Below are 6,000 nucleotides of genomic sequence, written 5' to 3'. Positions count from 1 at the left end.
TGCCATTCCTGGCCAGTGGGAGGTGCTATCAGCCATATCTCTGGAAGCTCAGGTAAACATCATGGCAGAAGCTTACCATGGGGTTAGCTCTGGTGAACCACCTTCATATTATTGAGGTCCATGCCATGAGCTTGAAATTGTTAAATGGGAAAGGATGAACAAATTCAGGAATTGGTTACCTGCCTTTGAATTAATAACCAAGACCAAAGAATGATCTCTTGTTTGCAGCACTTTAAGGCAAGAACATGAAACTGGCCTTGGTGTTTTGCACTAGCATTCATGAACTCCCAATCTTACTCAATGCTGCCTTTTAGAAGAAGCAAACCAACCTTCTTAACTGGCCTGCTGGCTCATTATTGGTCTATATCCCCTCCTGGCTCTTCTAGGCCTCTGGATGATTGTCTCATTGGTAACTCAGCCTGAGCCTCCTTTAAGTCGATAGGCATCAAGTGTAATATTTGCCCTTTAGTGTGTACTATATAGTTGCTGAGTCATTACAGGGAACTATACCACTACTTTGAATAATGGGATAGTGTTAATTGGTTCAATATTCATATGGGCAATGGTTCCATAACCCTCAAAGTAAATGAAAATGAAAATAGGATCATAAGTTCAAAAGAGGCTAACCTCAGAAGAGGGCAAGTGTTGTCTGGAAGTAGGAAGAGGCAGGCTAGAAGCAACTGGCCAGGGACCAGCACTAACTATTGCAGAAGGACACAAGGAAGCAACCATACTGGAGAAGGAGAGTGTCAAGCGTGTAAAATGTGACTGTAACCTTTATGTTTCTATAGAGGGCTGCCCCAAATTATGAAATGTTGTGTACATTGTGCTCAGTTATTTGTACTTTTTAGTTCTGGTAGCCCTGATAGTTATACTCTTCTGTTACTCAAAATGTACTCTGAAGACTCTACTATGCTTATCTCTGGGGCTACGTCTAGACTGGCCCCTTCTCCAGAAGAGGCATGCAAAGCAGGCAAGTCAGAATAGGGAAATCCGCGGGGGATTTAAATATCCCCCGCGGGATTTAAATAAACATGGCCGCCGCTTGCAAGTAGGCATAAGAGATCCTCTGGAAAAGGGCTTTATTCCGGAGGATCGCGCCAGTCTAGACGCTCTTTTCCCCAAGCCGGAAAAAAAGCGGTGGCCATGTTTATTTAAATCCCACGGGGGATATTTAAATCCCCCGCAGATTTCCCTATTCTGACTTGCCTGCTTTGCATGCCTCTTCTGGAGAAGGGGCCAGTCTAGACGTAGCCTGGGTGTGTGCTATATTCAGAAAGCAATCAGACCATAGAGAAAGTAGGGTATAACAGCATTTGCAATGACTTACTTCAGTAGAGATGGGGAGTTTATGTATGTTAGGAAAGGGCAAAACTCTCCTTTACTCTTTGCAATGTACACTTGAAGAATACGTCTATATAGCAGCAGGGTTTTTGTTTTTTTTTAAATAACTGACTATATTTTGAAATAACAAAATGTGCATCTACACAGTAAGCCATTATTTTGAAATAATGTTGGACTTCTTACTCTGATTCCTATGACCCTATTTCATGAGGGGTAAGGAAAGTCAAAGGACAAGTGTTCTTCCTTCGACTTCTTACTGTGTAGACAGCATCAAAATCCTAATTAAGCTATTTCGACTTGAGCTATGCAATTGATGTAGCCGAAGTTGTACATCTTAATTTGACTTTTGCCCTGCTCTGTAGATGTGCTCTAAATTTCTGGTCTTAAGGAGATTTTTGATAGCTGAAAAGAGTAAGTCCTCTTAACACCTCAAGTCCGAGGAATGGCAGAAACGCTGCTTGCAATTATCCCTGTGGTGATTTAAACTCCTTCTGGTAGGGAGTTCAATGGTTCAAGAGCAGCTGTAGAATATCTGTCTGCCATTACACTAGCACATGCTGGTACTGGCCTTCCAACCTGCTGCCATGCTGGCCACTAGTTAGTCTAGATGCAGCACTTCTCTATACTGTGTAGGGGTATGTCTACACTACAGCGCTAATTCGAACTAACTTAGTTCGAATTACTTAATTCGAACTAAGCTAATTCGAACTAACGCATCCAGACTAAAAAACTAATTCGAATTACCATTTTTCTAATTCGAACTAGCATGTCCACATAAAGTGGACCCTGAACCGGGGTTAAGGATGGCCAGAAGCAGTGCCGGCAGGGCATCAGATGAGGACTTAGAGCGTGGAGCTGCTGCCTCAGGCTAGCCGAGGGCTGTGCTTAAAGGGACGCAACCCCCACCCCGGACAGACAGTTCTCAGGGTGCCCCGCTTGCAAAGCAGTCCTGGCTTGGAGTGCCCTGAGTGCCCACACTGGACACATCACAGCATTCGGCCATCAGACCGGCTGCACTTGCCACAGGCTGCCATCTGGGGAGAGAGGGCAATTGGGGGGCTGCAGGAGAGCTTCCAACCCCAGAAGCCTGCAGAGCCAGGCCAGTTCTCCCCATCGGGGGCTCGTACCCCATTCCTCCCTCACCTCCTTCCACTTACCCTTCCCTAGTCCCCCTTCCTGATGTACAAAATAAAGAAAACGTGTGGTCAAAAATAGAATTTCTCTTTATTGAACAAAACTCGGAGAGACTGGGAAAAGGGGTTGGGAGAAGGGAGGGCAACTAAAATGATCAGGGGTTTGGAAGAGGTCCCATATGAAGAGAGGCTAAAGAGACTGGGACTTTTCAGTTTAGAAAAGAGGAGACTGAGGGGGGATAGGATAGAGGTCTATAAAAGCATGAGTGGGGTGGAGACGGTGCATCAAGAAAAGTTCTTCATTAGTTCCCATAATAGAAGGACTAGAGGACACCAAAGGAAAGGAATGGGTAGCAGGCTTCAAACTAGTAACAGAAAGTTCTTCTTCACAAAGCAAAGAGTCAACCTGTGGAACTCCTTGCTGCAGGAGGCTGTGAAGGCTAGAACTAGAACAGAGTTTAAAGAGAAGTGAGATCAAGTCATGGAGGTTGGGTCCATGGAGTGGTATTAGCCAGGGGGTAGGAGTGGTGTCCCTGCCCAAAGTTTGTGGAAGGCTGGAGAGGGATGTCACGAGACAAATGGCTTGGTCACTGTCTTCGGTCCATCCCCTCCAGGGTCCCTAGGGTTGGCCGCTGTTGGCAGACAGACTACTGGGCTAGATGGACCTTTGGTCTGACCCAGTACGGCCATTGTAAGCTCAGGGCTCAGGGTCGGGGGTCTCAGTGGACCACCTTGATTTTCATGCACACCTGCTCCTGGGTGGCCAGGCTGGCAGCTCTCCTGCCCTAGACAGCCACTTTCCTGTGCCTAGTGCGGAGGTCGTGGACAAGGTCCACCATGCCCGCACTAGACCAGGCGGGTGCCCGCCTCTTGCGGTCCCGGGCAAGCTCCCGGGAGCTGCCAGCCTGGTCCCGGGAAGAGGGGGAGGGCTGGGGGGCATCGGGTGGCTGGCTCGAGCCGTGCCAGGTGCAGGGTCTGCTAGCTGGGTGCTGGCAGGCTTGCACCTGGCACAGGCACCATAGCCAGCCCGTGCCCCTTTAAGGGGTCCGGGTCCGGGGCTGGGAGGGGGGCAATAGAGTTTCCCTGGTGTTGGCCAGAGTGGCCACCAGGGAAAGCTGTGGAGGGCTAGCATCCCACTAGTTTGAATTAAGGGGCTACACACCCCTTAATTCGAACTAGTAAGTTCGAACTAGGCTTAGTCCTTGTAGAACGAGGTTTACCTAGTTCGAACTAAGCACTCCGCTCTGCTGCAGGCTCCCTGCAGTTTTAATTCTGTTGCAGGCAGACTGAACTGGTTCGGCTGCACATGGGGCCTTCATTTCAGCTGAGAAAGGATGAGACTTTTTCCTTTAATGAAATAATAATTTATAATGAAAATAACAGCAAAGCTTGCTGTTCATAGAACAGTTCCTTTCTTTGTCAATGGATGCACCATGAAGAGAAACTTTCAGCCTGTTATTTTACAATCAACAGACAAAGTAGACAACTCTGCCCCTGCTGGGCAAATTAATGGTAAGAGTGTTCATTTTGACAAGTACTTTTGACAGTATACTTTATTTTTTTAAAAAAAACTTTCAGTTACATCAATATATTCAATTGCTTTATGTGAGGATGGATTTTATTGTAGCTTGTGAAGTGTCAAACTATTCTACATGCTGGGATTGTTTGCTTGCATGCTCCTTGTGTACTCTGACAAGGTTTAGGGCAAGAGTTTGCATGGTTTCTAGCAGTTTTGAGAGGGAGATTATGCTCTTGTGATAGCTCTGTTAGCAATAAACAGTTTAGGTTTGCTCTACATACGTGATGTTACTGTATCCAATGTCAAAAGTAATCTCTAACACCACGGCTGTGTCTACACTGGCATCCCTTTCCGGAAAAGGGATGCTAATGAGACACATCGCAATTGCAAATCCACGGGGGATTTAAATATCCCCCGTGGCATTTTCATTTACATGGCTGCCGCTTTTTTCCGGGTTGGGGATAAGCCGGAGAAAAGCGCCAGTCTAGACGTGATTCTCCGGAAAATAAGCCCTTTTCCGCAGGATCTCTTATTCCTACTTGAATTTTCATTTCATTTCCTTGAAAGTAGGAATAAGAGATCCTCTGAAAAAGGGCTTATTTTCCGGAGAATCACGTCTAGACTGGCGCTTTTCTCCGGCTTATCCCCAAGCCGGAAAAAAGCGGCAGCCATGTAAATGCAAATGCCGCGGGGGATATTTAAATCCCCCGTGGATTTGCAATTGCGATGTGTCTCATTAACATCCCTTTTCTGGAAAGGGATGCCAATGTAGACACAGCCCACAAGTATAATAGGTGGCTGTAGATGAAGGTTTACACCTAGGGTCACAACACAGTGAATAGTATCCATTTTTGTTTTGGCTAAATGGGAACTGAAGCATTTAGACATATTTCTTTCTTTCTACACTCTGCTGATTTTCTGTAACTAAATACAATCTTCATATTGCATCTGGGTACAATACACGGTTTGCTGGAGATGGAATAATCATGTATTTATGTTTGATTAGTTAAAGCAAGAGGCATAAGATACTGACATAGTTGGCCAGTTCTTACAGCATGTCCTGTGGTCTCAGGTCTACAAGAGAAATTTTCCTGGGAGTTAAGAATTTTAATATGGCGGATTAGAGTAACACTTGGTAGTGCATAAGCATGGAATACTGTATATTGAATACTTTGCTTGTTTGTAATACTCATTCTCCAGGCAATAAAGTAGGTAAATATTAAGCTGCAATATTTGTTTTAGTAAATAATGTATAGTGAAAGCCTGTGGTATGTGTGTGAGTGAAATTAGGAGCTTTCGAAGTATGTCTGTTTAAAGCTTACTTTCCAGCAGACAAGAACTGAAAAGAAGCAGCTAAATCTACATGTTACAGTGTATTTCCTTTTATTTCTTACAGTTCTATCAATCACAGAGCTTTACCATATTTCTGATGTTTCCAACACTGCTATGCATGTCTGAGCATTGCCAAGAGTAGGATTTGCATGATTTAAAATGTTAGTCTTCTCATAGCCAAAGAAGCAGCATAAGAATTATTTTACAGGGCAATGCTATTTTCATTTCAGTTTGAATCTGTCAAAAGAGAGCAGGGGATGTTTGGAAAGTGGAAGATGGTAGTACCAAAACTGGATGTTTAAGTTTTGCTGAAATCTAGTCATCCCAAGCCATTTATAGCTCAAACTATGCTGAGGATAATTCCCTGCTATCTTAACACTGTAAACAAATGAAGTTATTGACCCAATTCATAAGAATGCATGCACACACACACACACACACACATATATACACAACATTTCAAACATATATAATACACTTGGGGGAAATTATGTTGCTTTACAGAAGTATATTTGGGAGAGGAATTTGAAGAGAAAGTTGTTTGGAATACCAGAGGAAAGGAATTTATGAATAAAGAATAGTATGGAATAGACCATGATGATGATGATGATGAAGGTGAGATGACTATAAATGAGCAGAAAAACTTGTGAAGAGCATAAACAGCTGGTTGGG

Source organism: Pelodiscus sinensis, chromosome 6 (assembly GCF_052426305.1).
Source record: "Pelodiscus sinensis isolate ZL-2025 chromosome 6, ASM5242630v1, whole genome shotgun sequence".
NCBI lineage: Eukaryota > Metazoa > Chordata > Testudines > Trionychidae > Pelodiscus > Pelodiscus sinensis.
Note: the sequence above shows the minus strand (reverse complement) of the source record.